Source organism: Lithobates pipiens, unplaced genomic scaffold, assembly GCF_037356315.1.
Source record: "Lithobates pipiens isolate NorthernLeopardFrog02 unplaced genomic scaffold, aLitPip1_a1.2 Scaffold_19, whole genome shotgun sequence".
In the NCBI taxonomy this organism is placed as follows: domain Eukaryota; kingdom Metazoa; phylum Chordata; class Amphibia; order Anura; family Ranidae; genus Lithobates; species Lithobates pipiens.
Window position 1 is genome coordinate 25,690,782 of NW_027507764.1, and position 22,578 is coordinate 25,713,359.

Below are 22,578 nucleotides of genomic sequence, written 5' to 3' on the forward strand. Positions count from 1 at the left end.
TCACTCGTCTCCATTTCACACAAGGGACAGCATCCGATCGCCTCCGCCGCTGCAGGTGACTCCGGCAAGCGGTGGAGGGCACCGAAGAGCAGCGAAGGGAGGACGGCCGCCGATAAAAGTGATCTCACGGTGAATCCGATGCAGAGACCACTATTATCGGGGAAACCAGACCGCCACTCGAACAAGAGGATATTGGGATTATGGTAGCTGCTGCCATAACAACGGTATTCTTCTTCAAAGTTAGGACGTATATCGACATGCGGCAGTCTGGAAGTGGTTAAGAACCAAGATATCTTCATTCCTCCAACTGGCCGACTCCCCCGTGTTCAGCCTGGTGGAAACCAGTTGCTGTGGGAAGCCCTTCCTAATGGGTCCAACTGGACTTTAAGCTACAATTTTGTGCAGATAAAAGTGGCAAAAAAGGGGCAAGCTTGTATAAAATATCAATTAAAATGTGTTACACTATCAAGATAAAGTACTAGTGTATCAATACTTCAATCACATTATAAAGCAAATAAAGTGTTTAAACAAACATGATTACGTGCAAATAAATTGATTCTTATAGGAAAAGTGCTCCGTGCATAGCAGTCCATAAATGAATATATGTGACCCCCAAATCCAATGATCCTGTGTATACACCTCTTCATACCCGAGTGCGCACCCCACTCACAATCCACTTACCGACATGTAAGACCTCAAAGATGGAATGTTTAGGGCCCCGCGGCTGTGGGGAGGGGGCCCCAAGGGCGGATCGGCTCTGCTCCCAGATCTCCAATCTCAATCAGGAAAATTCTTCTTCTTTTTTTCGCTGCCGCTAGAGGTCCATGGCCAACGGAGACAATGTCTCCACAGGTGGCCATTTTCCCGAAGACCAAAACAAACAATTACGGTTTAGTAATGGTCGGGTGGCTGCCAATAGAATTTAGGCCGTGGCAGCGCCCACCTCCCGCCCCGCTGCCGTCTTTCTGTGACCTGATGTGGGAAGGGGCAGGGTGGGCGGCGCCGCAGCTCAATTGCTATTGGCAGCCACCCAGCTATTTTGTCTCATTCTGTTTAGTAATGGCAGCGGAGAGAGTCTTCACTGCTGGGAATGCCTGATGTAAGGAAAGGGGGGGGGGGCTCCATTGGTGGATGCCTGGTGTAAGGGAGGACTCAGCTGGCAATGCCTGATGTTGGGGAGGACTCAGCTGGCAATGTCTGATGTAAGGGAGGACTCAGCTGGCAATGCCTGATGTAAGGGAGGACTCCGCTGGCAATGCCTGATGTAAGGGATGATTCAGCTGGCAATGCCTGATGTAAGTGAGGACTCAGCTGGCATTGTCTGATGTAAGGGAGGACTCAGCTGGCAATGCCTGATGTAAGGGATGACTCAGCTGGCAATGCCTGATGTAAGGGATGACTCAGCTGGCAATGCCTGATGTAAGGAGGGGCTCTGCTGGGAATGCCTGATGTAAGGAGGAACTTTTGCTGGGGACATTATATAAATAATGCACTTCAATCATCCTGACACCATACCAACTATGGTGGGGGGGGGGGGGTATTATATGTGGGGTGTATATTATCAGTGGGGGGCACCAGACAGTATTATATGTGGGGTGTATGTTATCAGTGTAGGGGCAGTATTATATGTGGGGTGTATGTTATCGGGGGGGGGGGGCAGGCTTTGGTGAGCAGAGACCTCCTTTACACCAGAGTCACACCACAGTGTCAGGTGTGATTGTGTGGCAATGGCAAATGGTTTAAATAGCTCATGGTATCACAGGTCAGGTAGAGGGTCCCTTAGCATAATTTTGCTTAGGGCCCCAGGGAGGTCAGGATCAGCACTGATTATTATACAGGATTTACTGTATATAGCACCAACAGTTTACGCAGCGCTTTACAATATAAAAGGCAAACAATACAGTTATAATACAATAAAATACAAGAGGATTAAGAGGGCCAAGGTTGCTCTAAGTCTCTGGCGATTTGCCTCGCTAGATAGATCCACTTCTTTACTTGGGATGGCATTAAAGTCTCCACATAAAACAACATGTCTACGATGGTGGGAGGGGACTTTCTTCCAAATTTTTTTTCAGAAATGGCAGTTGTTTAGAGTTGGGTAGATAAACATTGACTAGTTTGTAGACAGCTTTGTTAATTTCACAGACCAGTATTATGAATCTGACAGAGACGTCCAAGTGAACCTCGAATTGGGTGAATTGGACAGAATTTTTAATAGCTACTGTATGGCAACACCCCTTTTCTTTGACAAGGTACTGGCCATGTATACATGTGGAAATGTTGGAGGTTTATGTATAGTAAAGTATGTCTTTTGGAAGCACATGACGTCACACCTTAATTTACAAGCTTTCGTCCAGGCCAACTGTCTTTTATTTGGGCTATTTAAGCTCTTTACATTAATGGAGGATATTGTAATTGCCATTGTGGTTTAGATGTTAAGCTGAAGCAGACTGTGGGAGTGGTGCAATACAAATGTCAAGAATGGAGGGTTGTTACCTTATAGATGATCCTTCAGGATAGAAACCGGGTATATACTAGACATGTGCGCCATCAATAAATTTGTTTATTTTTGTTATGTTCCGTTTCGTATTAGCCGTTAATTCGGATTTGTACGAAATACAAATTTTGGTTAGGTTCGTTAACTTTTGATAACAATTACGAACATTTGTTATGATGAATTTAAAAAGCAAAAAATACCTTTCTCAATAGGGCAGTCGTCGACTCATTATGCTCATTATGAGGGTCTCCCACCATCCCTGTGCTGTGCTGACTTCCTGGGTTTGTACCCCTGCTGTGCTCAATCTGAGGGGCTCCCACCTTCCCTGTGCTGTGCTGATTTCCTGGGCTTTTAACTTCATCATAACGAATAATCGTTAATTATTACGACAATAATAAAACGATATTAACGAACATTCTTATTTTGTCTGATTCTGAATCTGCCATCGACTACCAGTAACAGTCTCCCACTTCCATATTAAAAAAGGTAATTTTCCCAACCCTCACTCACCCGCAGAAGAAAACCTGTGATTGGTCAACAAAACACCATTCACATTTCCGATGTAATGGAATTTGGATCCAAAATTGGTCAACGAAATTTTGTATTTCGAATACAATTCAGAAGCATAGAAATTTGTATTTCGGATGCTTCCGAATGTACGAATTTTCAGAAATTCGTACAAATTTTTGATTTGTACAAAACCAACTGCACATGTCTAGTGTATACCAAGTCAGTGTTGTAGGAGGAGTGTAGTCAGTTAATAAAAAGTCAGGTTTCCAGGCCTGGCTGAGAGCCTTTGAAGCATAAATTTCAAAGAAGAGAAAATAAATTTTAATAGTAACTAGTGAACTTAAAAAAAGCAACAATTCTGCAACAGAATCTGCACGGAAGTATATCCGCTAGAGCTAGTGGGGTTAAATAGAGAATCTCTACAGTGTGGTGTTTTCCAGGGCCACCAAATAGGAAAATGATTTGTGCTGAGAAAAGATTTGTAGGATTCACCCAGCTTCGTCATCAGAACCATCATGCGTGGATGGTGGTGAGCGGGAAGGGCATCCATCCCCTGTGTCTTGTGAATCCAGTATGCGCCATTGTCGCAGATGGCATAGACCATTTTGTGCTGACTTGATTGCATAGCTGTTGTCATCCTTTGTAATAAGCAGTTTTGCTGGATATGCCCAACGGTAAGCAATTTGATGGACGTGTAGAGGTTTTGTGATGGTTGTGAGTTGCCTCCATTGTTACATAGTGTATGCAGAGAGATCAGCATAAAACAATAAATCCTGCAGGCTTTGTGGCAATTTATCTCGGATTCTGTTGTGTTTCCTGAATTGTTCTTTAACATGATAAAAGTGAATTCTGGCAATGGTATCTCTGGGAAGATGAGCCGGTATGTGTTTTGGCTTTGGCAAACTGTGGATGCGGTCTATAAGCAGGTCTTCCAAAGGAGCATCTGGTAGTGCTTCTTTTAGATTGTTGGTGAAGAATGTTTTCAAATCCGGGGGTTTAATAGATTCAGGGATCCCCATATCTTAACGTTATTTCTCCTCGACCTATCTTCTAGCTCGGCTAATTTGGCCTTCATCCAGAGGATCTCATCATCTCTCTCATTATGAGCATCAACCAGCTCATTAAAGGTGGATGCAAACTCTCCCATCTTAGACTCCACATGTGAAACTCTATCAGTCACTGCATTAATTTCTGATTTGAACTGCTGGGCAAGAGACAGTATGTCAGCATGTATAGTGGATCTTAGGGACACCAGCATGTCCTTTAGTGTTATGTCTAGGACTGGTTGGTTCAGTGTAGGAAATTCAGATATAGAATATTGTAGTTCCCTGGTGTAATCTAGGGAAGATTAAAATTAGCTCACCTCTGCTGTGGTAGTTGATGAGTCATGCATCTTCTGCCTGTGCTTAGCTGGGCTGGATGAGGATATGTTTGAGTGTCCTCCTGGCATGTGACAAGATTGGTGGTGGAGATTATCCCTGGATGTGTAGCTGGGTTTCTGGGATGAGACATGTGCAAAGCACCATTTTGGATTAAGAAGCGGCGTGGCTGTGTTAATGTGAGGAGGAGCTGTGTTAATGTGCAGCCATCAGCTCCACGGTTTGCCTTGCCCCCCCCCCCCACATCTCGATATTTAGGCAAAATAGGTAATAGGAAGACGCACTTGAACAATTAATTTAAATTATAGGAAATCAAACAGGCTCTTGCACTAAATTGAATTTATTTAAGATCTAACTGATTGCAGTGTATGGTCACCTTTTAAAGATCAAGATCTGAAAATATAAATTTATTGGGTTTAGAAACACTTCTCTGTTCTTTGTATTGTATTGAAAGATTTTGGTTAAAAAAAAAAAAAAAAAAAAACACATTTCAAAGATATATTAGAAGTAATAGGAATTAGATTAGCATCAAAAGGGTTAATTAACCACTTCCCGACCAGCGCACGACGATGTACGTCGACAGAATGGCACGGGCAGGCATATTGGCGTACAGGTACGTCCAATATTCAATGCCGCCCTGCCATCGGGCGCGCGCCGCCGGCGGCGCGCTCCCGCGCTGGTCGGGACCCCCGTGAGTCCGATCACGGGACCCGCGGACTCGATCGCCGCGGGCATCCCCGCGATCGTCTCACGGAGCGGCCGAATGGAGGAAATGCCGAGTAAACAGCATTTCTCCATTCTGCCTAGCAACTAGTGACGCTGATCTCTGCTCCATGTGATTGGAGCAGAGATCAGTGTTCACTATATGAAAGCCCAACCCCCCCACAGTTAGTAACACACCCCTAGGAACACTTAACCCCTACACTGCCACCCACCAGTTAACCCCTTCACTGCCAGTGTCATTTACACAGGAATCACTGCATTTATATAGCAGTGATTACTGTATAAATGACAATGGTCCCAAAAATGTGTCAAAAATGTCCGATGGGTCCCCCACAATGTCGCAGTCACAATAAAAATCGCTGATCGCCGCCATTACTAGTAAAAAAAAAAGAATAAAAAATTATTAATAAAAATGCTATAAAACTATCCCTATTTTGTAAACGCTATAACTTTTGCGCAAACCAATCAATAATCGCTTATTGCGATTTTTTTTACCAAAAATATGTAGAAGAATACGTATCGGCCTAAACTGAGGGAAAAAAATGTTTTTTTATATATTTTTGGGGGATATTTATTAGAACAAAAAGTAAAAAATAATGTGTTTTTTTCTAAATTGTCGCTCTATTTTTGTTTATAGCGCAAAAAATAAAAACCGCAGGGGTGATCAAATACCACCAAAAGAAAGCTCTATTTGTGGGAAAAAAAGGACGTCAATTTTGTTTGGGAGCCACGTTGCACGACTGCGCAATTGTCAGTTAAAGCGACGCAGTGCCGAATCGCAAAAAGTGGTCTGGTCTTTGACCAGCAAATTGGTCCGGTCTGAAAGTGGTTAACTGAGAACACCTACTAATTGCCTAACTAGACACACCCAATTAGATGAAATTAACCAACTGTACTGGGCATGCGCTATTATCGAAGAGAAAACTGTAGTTACCCTAGCACCAGTTGCAGTTTACGTATTTATTATCGCTATTTGCGCTTCAACGTGCGCTGGTTTGCACTTTCAATTAATGATTTTCCGGCACACCAATTAATGTATGAACTGGTGCAGTGCCTTCTCCTTAGTGAATGACCCGCCCTGAGACCCTCCTTTACATTTATCTCTTCTTGAGCTCCATCTGTGGATTGCCTTGGTTATTTTGTAAGCCCCCTGTTTCTGATCCCTGGATTGTGCCATATTTCATCCCAGTGGGATTTCTCCCTAAGAGAGCAGCCAGACCTCCATCTTTGAAGTCTTACATGTTGATAAGTGGCTTGTAAGTTGGGTGTGCACTTGGATGTGAAGAGGGTATACACACAGGATCATTGGATTTGGGTGTCACATAAATTCATTTATAGATAGGGTTGAGTGAACCTGAACTGTAAAGTTCAGGTTCGTACCGGAATTTTGGGTTTATGGGTCCCGGACCCGAACCCGAACAATTTACTGTATGTTCGGGTTTGGTGTTCGGTAATGTAATGGCGTTTTTTTTAACAGCTGCAGGGCAGCCAATTAACATTCATTTAATTTGTGTGCCCTTAGAAGCCATCACAGCCATGCCTACTAATGGCATGGCTGTGATTGGCCAGTGCAGCATGTGACCCAGCCTCTATATAAGCTAGAGGCACATAGCACAGCACATCACTCTGCTTTAGATAGTGTAGGGAAAGGTTGCTGCTGCTGCTTTAAGGGAGAGAATTAGATAGGAGTCCTTCAGAAATCAAATTACTCAGCAATCTACCTTGATTTTGTTGTGTGGGTGCCCAGTGCCAGAGAAAATATAACTTTTATCCATCTGTTAGTTAGGTTGGCGTCGGTGTGCATTTTTTGCAAGCTCTGTGCACCAGTATTGCATATGTAACTTTGAGATACACTCTTTAGATACTGTTGCTCTATTCTGCTATTCTAAAAAAAAACATTTAGGGCAAAAAATATAATTTACAGTGTTTTCTGCATATCTGTACGTGTGAGATACACCCTTTAGATACTGTTGCTCTATTCTGCTATTCTAAAAACACCCATTTGGGGCCAAAATAAATATTTTACAGTATTTCCTGCATATCTGTATGTGTGAGATACACACTTTAGACACACGTTCTTCTATTCTGCTATTCCAAATAAAATAATTTAGGGCAAAACTATTTTTTGTGGTGCGTTTTCTGTATATCTGTACGTGTGAGATACACCGTTTAGATACTGTTGCTCTATTCTGCTATTCTAAAAACACCCATTTAGGGCAAAAAAATATATTTTGCAGTCTTTCCTGCATATCTGTACGTGTGAGATACACACTTTAGTTACTGTTGTTTTATTCTGCTATTCCAAAAAATTTTTTTAGGGCAAAATTCTTTTTTGTGCGTTTTCTGCATATCTGTACGTGTGAGATACACCGTTTCGATACTGTTGCTCTAATCTACTATTCTAAAAACACCAATTTAGGGCAAAAACAGATATTTTTCAGTGTTTACTGCATATCTGTATGTGTGAGATACACACTTTAGATACTGTGCATCAGTATTTGGTCAGGTCTAATGAGGCTCTACGAATATTGAGGCCAGGACAAGTACAGGCGATAGTAGATTGGGTTGCTGACAGTGCCACCAGTTCCTTCACATTGTCTCCCACCCAGTCTACTGCTGAAAGATCAGAGTTGGCACCTGCAGCCGATGTCCATCAGTCTTTCACCTCACCCCCTTGCAAATCAGCCAAGCAGTCTGAGCCCAAAATCATGCAGAAGTCTCTTCTGCTTTTTGATGTCTCTGTTAGTAGGGTTTCCCAGGGCCATCCACCTAGCCCTGCCCCAGAAGTGGAAGAGATTGAGTGCACCAATGTCCAACCACTTAAGTTTGAAGATGAGTACATGGGAGGACCATCGCATCATGTCTCGGATGATGATGGAACACAGGTGCAATTGTGCAGACCGGCAAGGAGGGCAGGGGTGAAGACTGGGTGGAAGATAATGTGGAGGACGATGAGGTCCTGGACCCCACATGGAATCAACGTCATGCAGGTGACCTGTGTAGTTCGGAGGAAGAGGCAGTGGTTGCACAGAGCCACTAGCACAGCAGAAGAGGGAGCAGGGTGCAAAAGCAGGTTGTCTGTCCCCTAGACAGTACGCCTGCTACTGCCCAATGCAGCAAGGGACCGAGCACACCAAAGCCAAGACGAAGGAGTTCCCTAGCTTGGCAGTTCTTCAGACAATGTGCTGATGACAAGACACACGCTGTGCAATCAAAGCCTGAAGCAAGGCATAAACGTTCTCAACCTGAACACAACCTGCAAGACCAGGCATCTAAGTGCAAAGCATGGGGTGTGCTCGGCGGCGAGGTGCTGAAATGAAATAATATCACATGCTTGGCATTATCTACATTTATCTGGAGAGAGCTTGGCGTTATTTACATTTATCTGCTGACACTATAAAGCAAGTGTGACCCATAGAATGTACATTCCTTTGGGTCTGAACCATCTGGTAAGCCCACATCTGTAGAGGTCGTCACATGGGTGGTTGCACGTTGCGACCTTAGATTTGGTGCTCTATACATCATCCAGCATTTGATTCAACACTTGGGACTTTTTTTTTCTTTGCACTGAAAGGACTTTTTACACAGTTTTATCTTTATTACTATTTCATTTTCTGTGTGATGTTAATCTGTTTGGGCACACACAAATGTAGTGTACACGGGGTTAATGTTTTATTATATTGGCCATGTTATCACTAATTAAGCACAATATATATTTGATATTATATTAATTATTACATATTTATTTGTATAATTTCTCACACACGTGGTTTTTGCCACTGATTTAGTTAGGCCACTAATTTAGATTTTTAGCTCTACACTTTATGTAAGCCTTAATTTGAGTGCTCACACTACACAGACACACTCCACAGATACAATATAATATACTGCAATATAATGCGCCAAACGTACAGTGACGCACAAAACTATATGGAGTTAAACTGGCAGTCACGAACACAGAAGTATATGGCGTTAAACTGGCAGTAACACACAAAACCATATGGAGTTAAACTTGTAGTAACGCACAAAGAACTATATGGCATTAAACTGGCAGTATCGCACGCAAAACAATATGGCGTTAAACTGGCAGTAATGCATGCAAAACTATATGGCGTTAAACAGGCAGTAACGCACGCAAAACGATATGGCATTAAACGGGCAGTAACGCACTGAATACGATATGACGTTAAACTGGCAGTAACGCAATCAAATAGACGGTGTTCGTCACTACACTGAAGCTATCTGAACTGTCCCTACTCTAGCTATATACTAATGTCAAGATTACAGACATGGTCTCACTACACTATACTGAAACTGAGCTGTCCCTACTCCAGCTGCACACTATGAAAAGCTGAATGATGGTCCTCCTCACTACACTCACACTATCTCTAGACTGACACTAAACTATTATTCAAGCAAAATAGCACAGTATAGCACACTAACTAATAGCACGGAACAGAGCCCTGTTCTATCTCTCTCAAAGCCAAAATCACACTGAAAATGGCTGCCACTGAAAGAATACTTTTATACTGTGGGGCGGGAATGAGCCTTGATTGGATAAAGTCATGATGACAGTGTCCAATCATGACTCTGGCAGTGTTCTGTACCCTGACTGGCTGAAGATTTCACTGCTTCAGCCAATCAGAGCTTGCAATGCACTGTTCAATGCCACAATGCATTGTGGTCCGTTCGGGGCGGCTGAACAAACGGTGGAACGACTCATTTGTTCGGATGTTCGCCGAACGTCCAAACAGCGAAAGTTCGGCCCAAATTATACTCGGGCCGAACCGTTCACCCATCCCTATTGCAGACCAAAGGTTTTAATAAGGAGATATGAAATACAGTCGAAATACACATATTTGAAGGAAGGTCTAATGCATAACCCACTGGGTTAATCCTGTGAAGACTACGAAAAGACCCAATAAACCGAGGTGCGAACTTCAGTGATGCAACGCAAAGTCAGAGGTTTGCGAGATGACAGCCGGACGCTGTCCCCAACCTGGTAGGAAGGAGCAGGCGTCTGCGGTCAGCATGGAGTCTGTACCTATCATTAGCATGTCACAAAGCCTCCTGGATTTGTGCCCAAGTGGAACAAAGACCACGGAGATGCTCCTCTAACGCAGGAATACTCTGCAGAACAAAAGAGTCAGGGAACCTGGAAACCATAGTTCGCCATAAATGAGGACAATTGGGAAGCAAAATTCAAGGCACTATTGTGAGAAATCTCTGCCTACGGTAAAAGGTCTGATCAGTTGTTATGATGGTCAGAAATATAGCAACATAGGAATTGCTCCAAGGACTGATTGGCTCATTCTCCGGCCCCATTAGACTGTGGGTGATATGCAGAGGAAAAGGCAAGCTGAATTCCCAACTGTGCACAAAAGGCTCGCCATAACTGGGACACAAACTGACAACCCCTGTCCGAGACAATTACCTTGGGTAGCCCATGTAAGCGAAAGATCTCCTGAGCAAAAATGGAAGCCAGTTCCTTAGAAGTGGGCAACATTTTTGAGAACCGGTCAACCCCCATAAGTATAACTGTGTTACCCTGGGAGTCGGGTAACTCCACAATGAAATCCACAGACAGATGGGTCCAGGGCCTCTCTCCATTGGTTATGGGTTGTAGGAGGCCCACTGGAAGGTGTTGTGGAGTCTTACTCTGAGCACACACGGGACAGGCAGCTACGAAGGCAGTAACATCTGCTCATAGACTAGGCCACCAGAATTGTTGGGAAATGGCTCAAATTAGTTGATTCTTCCCAGGATGGCCAGCTGCCTTGGGAGAATGGTAAGTCTGGAGCACTGCAGTACGGAGACTCTCTGGGACAAAGCAGCAGTCATAAGGTTTATCAGGAGGAGCATGGACCTGAGCAGCAAGAATTTTGTCACCCAAAGGAGAAGTAAGACTGGTGCGAACTGTAGCCAAGATACGATCAGGAGGAATCATAGGAACCGGAACCAAATCTGACTTGGAAGTGGAGGAGAATTGTCGTGACAAGGCATCAGCCCTTACATTCTTAGTACCGGGTAAGAATGAGACAATGTAATTAAAGCTTGACAAGAAAAGAGCCCATCGCGCCCTTCTGGGAGAGAGTCGCTTAGCCTCAGACACGAATGTAAGATTCTTATGGTCAGTAAGAATAAGAATGGGCACAGTGGTGACTTCAAGGAGATGGCGCAGCAGCAGGGACGGCCTGTGACTCAGGTTGTACCGGAGCAGCCACCGCGGGGGATTCCAGGTGAGCTGTGTGATTCAGGAGCATTTGTAATGCCAAGGCCAACTTATCTATGCGTTGATCTTGCTCATCCAATCTGGAAAAAATATTTCCAACAAGTGGATTGACTGTATCTTCTGAATTCATGGCCTTCGCGTACTGTCAGAAACCATGAATCATATGAGGATATCATCGAGATAAACAACCACACATAACTGCAACAAATTTTTATAAATTCCTGGAAAACTGCCAGGGCATTACAAAGGGCAAAAGGCATTATGGGGTACTCATAATGGGCTGCTCTGGTATTAAACATAGTTTTCCACTAGTCCTCATTAAGGATGGCCTTGCGGTTCGCCTGGTGGTCGGTTTGCGGCAAATTTTGCTTGTTCGCAATTCGCCAAACCGGCGGATTTCTGATGCTGTTTGCGCGGCGGACATATGCATTTACATTGTGAAAGAACTTTGACCCATTGTGACACATCCATCATGGGGTACAGGACAGCCAATTGAGACATTTCAGCACATGGATAATTGGACATTCCCCCTACCTTATAAATAGACCTGATCTGGTGGCCATTTTACATTCTGTCTTTTGTCAGTGTAGGGAGAGGTTGCTGTGTGGAGCAGGGGCAGACTGTAGTGACACAAATCGCTATTAGGTCCACAAAAGTCCTTTTAAGGAGTGGTATATTTGTACAGTATATAGGGTTCTGGTGCACTGCTGCTGACTGCTGTGCTGCTGATTGCTGAGTGCACTGCTGACCGATTCTGCAGCTGTCTTTTATCAGTGTAGGGACTGAGAGACAGTCTGCAACTCACTAGCTACTAGGTCCACAAAGGTCCTTTTAAGGACTGGTATAGGTGTAAAGTATATAGGGTTGTACACGTATAATATACTTTCTTTCAAATATAGAAAGCCTATTATACTTGACTGCTGAGCTGAGTGCTGACCAAATTCTGCAGCTGTCTTTTATTAGTGTAGGGACTGAGGGACAGTTTGGTGTTTGGAGCAGGGACAGTCTGCAAATCACTAGCTACTAGGTCCACAAAGGTCCTTTTATAGGTGTACAGTATATAGGGTTGTACACGTATAATATACTTTCTTTCAAATATAGAAAGCATATATAGTGCAGTGCACTGCTGTGCTGTTGACTGATTCTGCAGCTGTCATTTCTCAGTGTAGGGAGGCACAGTTTGGTGTTTGGAGCAGGGACAGTCTACAATTCACTAGCTACTAGCTAGCTACTATTAGGTCCACAAAGGTCCTTTTAAGGACTGGTATAGGTGTACTATTTGGTATGCAGTATATAGGGGTGTAATACACGTATAAAATACTTGCACATATAGAAAGCATAGTATAGTGCATTTCCACTGTGCAGCATTGTGACTGCTGAGCGGTTCTGCAGCGATACTACAAAGAGTGACAAACGCAATTTTAAAAAAAGTATTATAACTGGTGTGATAGACCAGTGGCCCCCAAAAACAACAGATTGAAGCAAAGTGTTATATACCGTCTTCCACATACATACTGCACTTCCCTAGAGACTTTTGACACAGGGTCATTTAAAAAATGACAGGCAGAGGAAGAGGCAGGCCCTTCCACAGGGGTGGTAGGGGTAGGGCAGGAGCAACAGGCTTGAGCCAAAGTGGCAAATTGCAGAAGGTGCGTGCGATTATGTCAAAGGACGCAGCAGACTTGGTTGAGTGGCTCACTCAGCCTTACTCTTCTGCACCCTCCTCATCTTCTCGATCTGCACCCTCTTCTTCACTCTCTGCTGTGTGCACCCCCAAAGACACTACCACCAACACCACTGGTGTCAGTGCTCTCTATCTCGGTGCTGGTGTCAGTGCTCTCTCTCTATCTCTGTGCTGGTGCTGGTGTCAGTGCTCTCTATCTCGATGCTGGTGTCAGTGTTTTCTCTCTATCTTGGTGCTGGTGTCAGTGCTCTCTCTCTATCTCGGTGCTGGTGTCAGTGCTCTCTATCTCAGTGCTGGTGTCAGTGCTATCTCTCTATCTCTGTGCTGGTGTCAGTGCTCTCTATCTCGGTGCTGGTGTCAGTGCTCCCTCTCTATCTCGGTGCTGGTGATGGTGTCAGTGCTCTCTATCTCAGTGCTGGTGTCAGTGCTCTCTATCCCGGTGCTGGTGTCAGTGCTCTCTCTCTATCTCGGTGATGGTGTCAGTGCTCTCTATCACAGTGCTGGTATCAGTGCTCTCTATCTCGGTGCTGGTGTCCGTGCTCGCTATCACGGTGCTGGTGTCAGTGCTCTCTTTCACGGTGCTGGTGTCAGTACTCTTTATCACGGAGCTGGTGTCAGTGCTCTCTATCTCGGTGCTGGTGTCAGTGCTCTCTATCTCGATGCTGGTGTCAGTGCTCTCTCTATCACGGTGCTGGTGTCAGTGCTCTCTATCACAGTGCTGGTGTCAGTGCTCTCTATCTCGGTGCTGGTGTCAGTGCTCTCTATCACGGTGCTGGTGTCAGTGCTCTCTATCTCGTGTTGGTATCAGTGCTCTCTCTCTATCTCGGTGCTGGTGTGGTGTCAGTGCTCTCTATCTCAGTGCTGGTGTCAGTGCTCTCTATCCCGGTGCTGGTGTCAGTGCTCTCTCTCTATCTCGGTGATGGTGTCAGTGCTCTCTATCACGGTGCTGGTATCAGTGCTCTCTATCTCGGTGCTGGTGTCCGTGCTCGCTATCACGGTGCTGGTGTCAGTGCTCTCTTTCACGGTGCTGGTGTCAGTGCTCTCTATCACGGAGCTGGTGTCAGTGCTCTCTATCTCGGTGCTGGTGTCAGTGCTCTCTATCTTGGTGCTGGTGTCAGTGCTCTCTATCACGGTGCTGGTGTCAGTGCTCTCTATCACGGTGCTGGTGTCAGTGCTCATTCTCTATCACGGTGCTGGTTTCAGACAGTGAGGGAGATAGCAGCGGAGAAGCCAATCAGCAGGCAGTGCCAGCACCATGGCTGAGGATCAGCACTGGACTTGCATCTCCGGACCACCGTAGTGGAGCCCTGCATAGGTGGGGATAAGGGCCGGGCTCAAGCACAGGTTGGCACACTGGGACACTGGCACAGGACTGCGCTGCCCTGACTGTGGCACTCATCATCTCCTGCACCCCCTTCATAGCCTGCCCTGACCTTGCCTCTCCTCCATGGCCTTCATGCGCTCCTGAATTGTCAAAATTCCACAGATAAAAAAAGAATGCTTGTCGTTGTCAATCCCAGATTCACTTTATACTTTTGTTATGTCAGTGTCCATGTTGTGGGACTATGTGTGCACAGCTAGTAAGTATTTTGTGGCTGAAAATATGACCTGGAGGTTTTTAAGGTTCACCGGCCATTAAAGTCAATGTGGTCCGCTGCGAACTTTGCGGTTCGCAAACTTTTGGCCGCGTTCACGGTTTGCATTCGCGAAACGTCCCGTCGGAAGTTCGTCCATCACTAGTCCTCATGAGATTGTATGCTCCTCTCAAATCAAGCTTTGTGAAAACCTTTGCTCCCTTGAGGTGGCCTTCGCCTACTGTCAGAAACCATGAAATCAGATCGAGACAGAAGTACAGTTAAATCACACTTGTTTAATAATAAAAGTAAAAAGAACAAACGTAGTCAAGACATAGCCAAAGTTCAGTAACCAAACGGAAAGTCAGCCAAGCCAGAAGTCAGGGATCAATGTAGTGGAACAGCAAGCAGGATCTGGAGCCAGAAGGGATGTCAGCAAAGCAAGTCTTTAAACACAGGAGATAGTCTCTGTGATGTTGACCAAGGCGAAGACAGAGATCCACTGGACTGAACGGCTTAAGTAGGCAGGGCCGACAAGCAGGAGATCATCAACAGCTGAGTAACTGTGGAGAGATAGGAGCTGGCAATTAGCCGACAGCTGAGCAGCCAGCTCTGAGAAGGAAGGGCTGAGCCCAGCCCTGCACCTCCTGCACTCCTCTTCCAGCACTGCTCACCTCTGTACCTCCTGCACCTCCCTTCCAGCATTGCACCTCTGCACCCCTCTTCCAGCACTGCTCACCTCTGCACTTCCTGCACCTCTCTTCCAGCATTGCCCCTTCCTGCAACCCTCTTCCAGCACTGCTTACCTCTGCACCTCCTGCAAACCTCTTCCAGCACTGCTCACTAATGCACCTTCTGCACCGCTCCTCTAGCACTGTTCATCCATGCACTTCCTGCACCCCTCTTCCAGCACTGCTTACCTCTACACCCCTCTTTCAGGACTGCTCACCTCCTGCACCCCGCTTCCGGCACTGCACACCTCTGCACCTCCTGCAACACTCTTCCAGCACTGCTCATCTATGCACCTCCTGCAACTCTCTTTTAGCACTGCTCACCTCTGCACCTCCTGCACTCCTCTTCCAGCACTGTTCATCCCTGCACCTCCTGCAGCTCTTTTCCAGCACTACCCACCTCCTACACCTCCTGTAACCCTTTTCCAGCACTGCTAACCTCTGCTCCTCCTGCACCCCTCTTCCGGCACTGCTCACCTATGCACCTCTTGCACTGCTATTCCAGTGCTGCTCACCTCTGCACCTTCTGCACACCTTTTCCAGCACTGCTCACCTCTGCATCCCCTGCAACCCTCTTACAGCAATTCTCACCTCTGCACCTCCTGTACCCCTCTTTCATCACTGCTCTTCTCTGCACTTCCTGCACCCCTCTTCAGGCACTGTTCATGCCTGCGTCCCCAGCAACCCTCTTCCAACACTGCTCATCTCTGCACCTCTTGCAGCCCTTTTCCAGCACTGCTCAACTCTGCATCTCATGCACCCCTCTTCCAGCACTTTTCATCCCTGCACCACCAGGGCACTGAGCAATAGAGCTTTCCAAATTTGAAAAGTTACCATGTTTACCAGATATCAATAGAAGTTTACGGTTTGTAATTTATGTTGTCTACAATTGTCTTTAAAATTTTAATTATTATGTTTATGGTATGAAAACCTCTCAATATCCTGCAGTCCTGACCTTGAAGAGTACAGAAGCATCTTGCTCATGATCGCACATGTCAATATGATTAACAATGACCCCAAAATTCTGCCCAATGTTACCCTGGGCTATCATATATTTAGTACATGTAATGATCCATTGAAAACTTTGGGATATGCCATAAAGATATTGTCTGGAGAAAAGGAAGCTCCTAACTATTACTGCAGAGCACATGGAGAAGTGGCTGGTTTTATTGGTGACAGCTCTCGCAATACAAATCAGGCGTTGGCCCAGTTACTTAGTCTGAATCGGTATACACGGGTAAGTGATCACTTCAGTATATTATGTATGTAACATGGAGAGTCTAATAGATGGCTTAGTACAATCTAGGTGGATTTTTTGTAGCTTTCCTGTTCTAGAATGAGTGCAGGTCAGAATTAACAGAAATCTGAATATTTCAGGTCCACAAAACATTGTAACTTGGGGAAATTATTCAGTGACCAGTATCCACAAATCCACTGGGTCCCAGAACTTTACTTTTTTTTTTAAACAAACACAGGTTTATTAATCATTTAAAAAGATTACAGAAAGTAGTGGGTGCAACCACATAGCTTATACATAATACAAATGCCAACGGGGGTTCACCCCCAATACATTGAGGAGATACATTGTGGTGAACAGTATATTACTACGATAGGAGCTTCCCGCCCACCCCCAGCTCGAGACCACCACCCCCCCACCCCCACCCCCCCCCATGTCCCAGGGCCACAACCGCTATTTGTTTCCATGTTAAGCTACACAGGTTTCCACAGCATTCACCCATCTATCCCACACCTTATTGTATTTGGCAGGGCAACCACGGTGCCTATACACTAACTTTATGTATGGTAATTTACTGTTAACTTCCATGATCCAGTCACGGGCCATAGGAGGAGCCGGGTGCATCCAATGTTTCGCTATCAGTTTCCTTGCAATAAACAACGTTGACTGTAGAAATGTGGTCAGGTACGTATCCATAGTAACGTCCGGGAACATCCCCAGTACACACACTTTCGGGTCTAGTTGGAGGGGTGACCCCATGTGGTCGTGTAGGAAGTTGATTACTTGCGCCCAGTAAGATTGGATCTCAGGGCATGTCCACATTAAATGGTAAAAAGTTCCAGTGGGATTTGGGCACATAGGGCACCCCGGGCTATGACCGGGCTGGAATTTCGCCAGCCTGACAGGGGTGAGATACGATCTGTGAATTATATACAGTTGCGTAAGACGGTCTGGCAGTTTCCATGATACCTGCTTAACATTTTCAAGCATCTCATCCCAATCCGACCCCTCAAGTGGACCCGTGTCCTCCTCCCATCTAACCCTGGCTCTCTCAGAGATCTGCATCACCGCCCTAGCCCTTAGTAAATTGTAGAGTTTAGAGATCACTTGAGCCGAGGTGTCACCCATCAGCAACTCAACCAAGGACAGAGTCTGGACATTTGGGAGGCCTTCAGCAAACTGGAATCTAAGTGCGTGTCGTAACTGTAGGTATCGGAAGTGCATAGATTGGGGCAGGTCAAACTCCGCCCGCAACGAAGAAAAATCACGTATGCCGAGCGGGGATATGACCTGGTGTAGAAAAATAATACCCCTAGAGGCCCATAGGGCAACCCCAGGGACAACCAGTAGCTCCTGCAAAACGGGGTTACACCACAGGGGGGTGTGCGAATGGTGAAAGTCAGCGCCAACAACTCCCATCGCTAACTTCCAGATCCTCCTATGGTAGGACAACAATGGGGTTTGGGTATCTCCTGCCCTCCCAGCCCGGAAGAGCAACTGCAGAGGAGTATGAGTAAGTAGACCCTCCCCGCCGCCCACCAGCACCTGATATCTTACCCCATCCGACCTGTGCAGGTGGTAGAAATGTGATAGTTGTGCCGCCATGTAGTAAGCCCGAAAGTCCGGAAGGGCCACCCCCCCCCGAACACGACGGGTTTTTAAGAGTACTTCACGCCAGCTTGTGTCTAGAGGAGCCCCAAATAAATGTATTCAGAATATTGTCTAGTGTTTTGAAAATGCAGAGAGGGATCAGAACCGGGGAATGCCAGAGCGCATAGAAGATTTTAGGCAGCAAAATCATTTTCGTTAAGTTAACTCTGCCCATCACCCCAAGAGGGAGACGGGACCAGGCCTGAGTGCACGTTTTTAGAAATAAAAACAGAGGTTCAATATTATGCATAAGGTAATCCCGCGGTTCTCTGGTAATACGTATCCCCAGATACTGAATCTCGGATACCCTGGAGAGTGGGAGGGAGGCCGCACAGCGGTCCGGCACCGACATGTCCAGGGGCAAAACCTGTGATTTGGACCAATTTATGTTTAAGCCCGAATGGCTGCCGAATTCCCCCAACACCTCCAGAGCAATCCGCAGCGACGGCCCCTCATCCTCCAGGTACAAAAGGGTATCATCCGCGTACATACTCACTGATTCCACCAGGGTACCACTGCGGAGACCGACTACCTCCGGAGTCTGGCCGCCAGGGGTTCCACCGCAAGGGCATACAAAAGAGGGGAGAGTGGGCATCCCTGGCGCGTACCTCTCCCAACGGGGAAGGGATCCGACACCCAGCCGTTTACCGCGACCCTAGCCATCGGCCGATAATAAAGTAAGGTGACCCATTTTACGAAGTTGGGGCTAAAACCAAAACGCCCCAGACACTCCCAGAGGTAACCCCACTCGATGGAGTCGAAGGCCTTGGCCGCGTCCAAGGACACCACTGCCCTCGACCTCACCGAGCTGTGCCTCGCCTGAACATTCATGTATAAACGATGAATGTTCATAGCCGTGTTTTTCCCCGGCATAAAACCTGTTTGGTCGGGATGGACAAGGGACAATATTATCTTATTTAGTCTGATGGCCAAAATCTTTGCTAGGACTTTAATATCGGTCTGAAGTAGGGAGATGGGGCGGTAAGATTCAGGAAGATGAGGGTCCTTGCCCGGCTTGGGCAGCACAATAATGGTGGCCTGTCGTAGAGTCTCAGGAAGGGTTTCTGAGTCAAACATATAGTTATATAACTTCAACAGTTCCGGAACTAGTACGTTGGAGTATTGGGCGTAGAAATCGAAGGGAATGCCATCCTGTCCAGGGGCCTTAGCGGAAGCCAGAGATGCTATTGCCAATGCGACCTCATCCGTGGTCAGGGGGGCATCAAGGTCCACTACCTGTTCCGGTGACAGTCTAGGGAGAGAAATTCCCTCCAGGTAAGTCTTGGTCTCTATTCTCGGAGTAGTCACTTGGGAGGCGTAGATCGCCATGTAAAACTCCCGAAACATCTCTGCCACCACCGGCGGATCAGTCACCTCCAGTCCCCGGCGATCAGTCAAGGAGACTACCACCGGAGGCCTGGAGTCCTGATGCGCCAGATAGGCTAAAAGCTTCCCCACATGTTCCCCTTGCTCGTATACCCGAATGTACGACCTAGTCTAGTCTCACCATGGACTTGGCCACCCCTATCTAGGCGCATCCTGTCTGCTCCCCGGTCTAGTACCATGTTAAAATCCCCAAGCCATATTGCAGGGGTGGTGGGGTGCAGGGCCATATATGAAAGCCCCTCATTAATAACTGTAGAGTTATATGGCGGTGGTACATAAAAAGCCAACACAAGATATTGAACCCCATAGAGAACACAATGCAAGAACAAGTACCTGCCCTGGGGATCTGTCCGCAATGAAATCAACTCAAAATGGGTAGTTTTAGTCACTAGGACAGTGACCCCACGAGAATAAGGGGTATAGGTGGCATGATAGGCCCAGCCAATCCAGGGGCGCTTCAGTGCCAGCTGTAATTGTCCGGTAATATGGGTTTCCACCAAAACTATAATATTCGCCCTATAAGATTTAAGATGGTTGAATACCGCCGTGTGCTTTAATTTGTCGCGTAGCCCCCGGACATTCCAGGACAGAAATTTCAACTCACCCATGAGGGAGACCCTGTAGATGCATAGATATGAGGAAGGCGGACAATCCCCAGAGCAGTGACTCTCCCCAACCTAAAACGGTCGTATAGCATATATGAAAACAATCGTATTGTAATTGGCATGTAAACATTTCCTGTGTCAAAGTACATAGTGGAAGCCATAGGGCATAAATAAAACCTGCAACTAGAACTAGAACATAAACATCCCAACCCCCCCCCCCCCCCCCTCCCAGCTCTCAGCCACCCCAACCATGCCGGAGCATACATCCCTGAACAATTCCTAACCGGGCTTAAACCACAGTAAGCCACAGGGGCGAAAGATTCGCTGGGTGTATTCCCAGCGATAGAGTGTAGAGCGCAACTGAACATGTAGGTGAACTTAACTCACATCACCATAGTTATGAAGTGCCCACATTAACACAGCACCGTGCGTACAAATAGCAGAGTCTGTTAGTTTAAAGAACAAGACTCAAGTGCCGTGGGTCTTAGAAAAAGTCTGTCACTAGCAAGGTTCCGTCTCCCGGCTGCATACACTGGCAGGGCAGTTTTCTCGTGTTATGCAGAAGATGAACTCTTTCCAAAAGAACCATGGCCATGGGGAAAGACGGAAGGGGGAAAAGTAAGTAAGAGAGAACGAGAGGAGGTAGAGGGGAAGGGAGGAGGGGGAAGAGAGGGAGAAGGAGAGATAAGGGGAACACAAAGGATGGAGAAAGAAGGGGGGAGAGCAGATCAGGAAAGGGGGGAAAAAGAGAAGGGGACGAAAAATGAAGCAGTAGGAGGAACAGAGATAGGGGAGGGAAAAAAGAAGGGGGGGGGGAAGAAGGCCGGCATAGGAGTCCCGTTGAACCTGAAATCTGATGCAGATCCTGGTAACATTAGTGAGGCTCCTGCCATGACAGTTAGACGCCTAACAATAGTCAAAGAACATCCGTGCATTAGAGGGGACATCGGGGGGGGGGGGGAAACATATGCCCCTCTTACATCCACAGGCAGAACTGGGAAAAATAAAGGGGATACAGGTGCCGAGACAAGCAGTCATCATATCCATAGTAGTAGGATCCGACCCACAATACCCCGTCAGCCGGGGCAGCAAGGATTGAAAAAAGTAAATTGCAGGTAGCTTACTCACAAGCCCACGAAGCGATCAGTCCCTCTGGTCCAGCCAGGCCACCGCCGCCGCCGCCGGATCTTCGAAAAAGTGAGCACGGTCCTCCCCCACCACTCGAAGCATGGCCGGAAAAAGCATAGCGTACTTTACGTGGTGGGCCCGGAGGCGCCGCTTGATCTCCACAAAGCGGGAACGTTGCTTCTGGACCTCCGCCGAGAAGTCCGGAAAGACTGAAATGTGACCATTCTGGAAGGGGATGTTTCCCCTCTCCCGGGTGAGTCGCAGGATGGTGTCCCTGTCCCGGTAATTCAGGAGTTTGGCAATGAAGGTACGCGGCGGGGCTCCGTCTCCCGGCTGCATACACTGGCAGGGCAATTTTCTAGTGTTATGCAGAAGATGAACTCTTTCCAAAAGAACCATGGCCATGGGGAAAGACGGAAGGGGGAAAAGTAAGTAAGAGAGAACGAGAGGAGGTAGAGGGGAAGGGAGGAGGGGGAAGAGAGGGAGAAGGAGAGATAAGGGGAACACAAAGGATGGAGAAAGAAGGGGGGAGAGCAGATCAGGAAAGGGGGGAAAAAGAGAAGGGGACGAAAAATGAAGCAGTAGGAGGAACAGAGATAGGGGAGGGAAAAAAGAAGGGGGGGGGGAAGAAGGCCGGCATAGGAGTCCCGTTGAACCTGAAATCTGATGCAGATCCTGGTAACATTAGTGAGGCTCCTGCCATGACAGTTAGACGCCTAACAATAGTCAAAGAACATCCGTGCATTAGAGGGGACATCGGGGGGGGGGGGGGGGAAACATATGCCCCTCTTACATCCACAGGCAGAACTGGGAAAAATAAAGGGGATACAGGTGCCGAGACAAGCAGTCATCATATCCATAGTAGTAGGATCCGACCCACAATACCCCGTCAGCCGGGGCAGCAAGGATTGAAAAAAGTAAATTGCAGGTAGCTTACTCACAAGCCCACGAAGCGATCAGTCCCTCTGGTCCAGCCAGGCCACCGCCGCCGCCGCCGGATCTTCGAAAAAGTGAGCACGGTCCTCCCCCACCACTCGAAGCCTGGCCGGAAAAAGCATAGCGTACTTTACGTGGTGGGCCCGGAGGCGCCGCTTGATCTCCACAAAGCGGGAACGTTGCTTCTGGACCTCCGCCGAGAAGTCCGGAAAGACTGAAATGTGACCATTTTGGAAGGGGATGTTTCCCCTCTCCCGGGTGAGTCGCAGGATGGTGTCCCTGTCCCGGTAATTCAGGAGTTTGGCA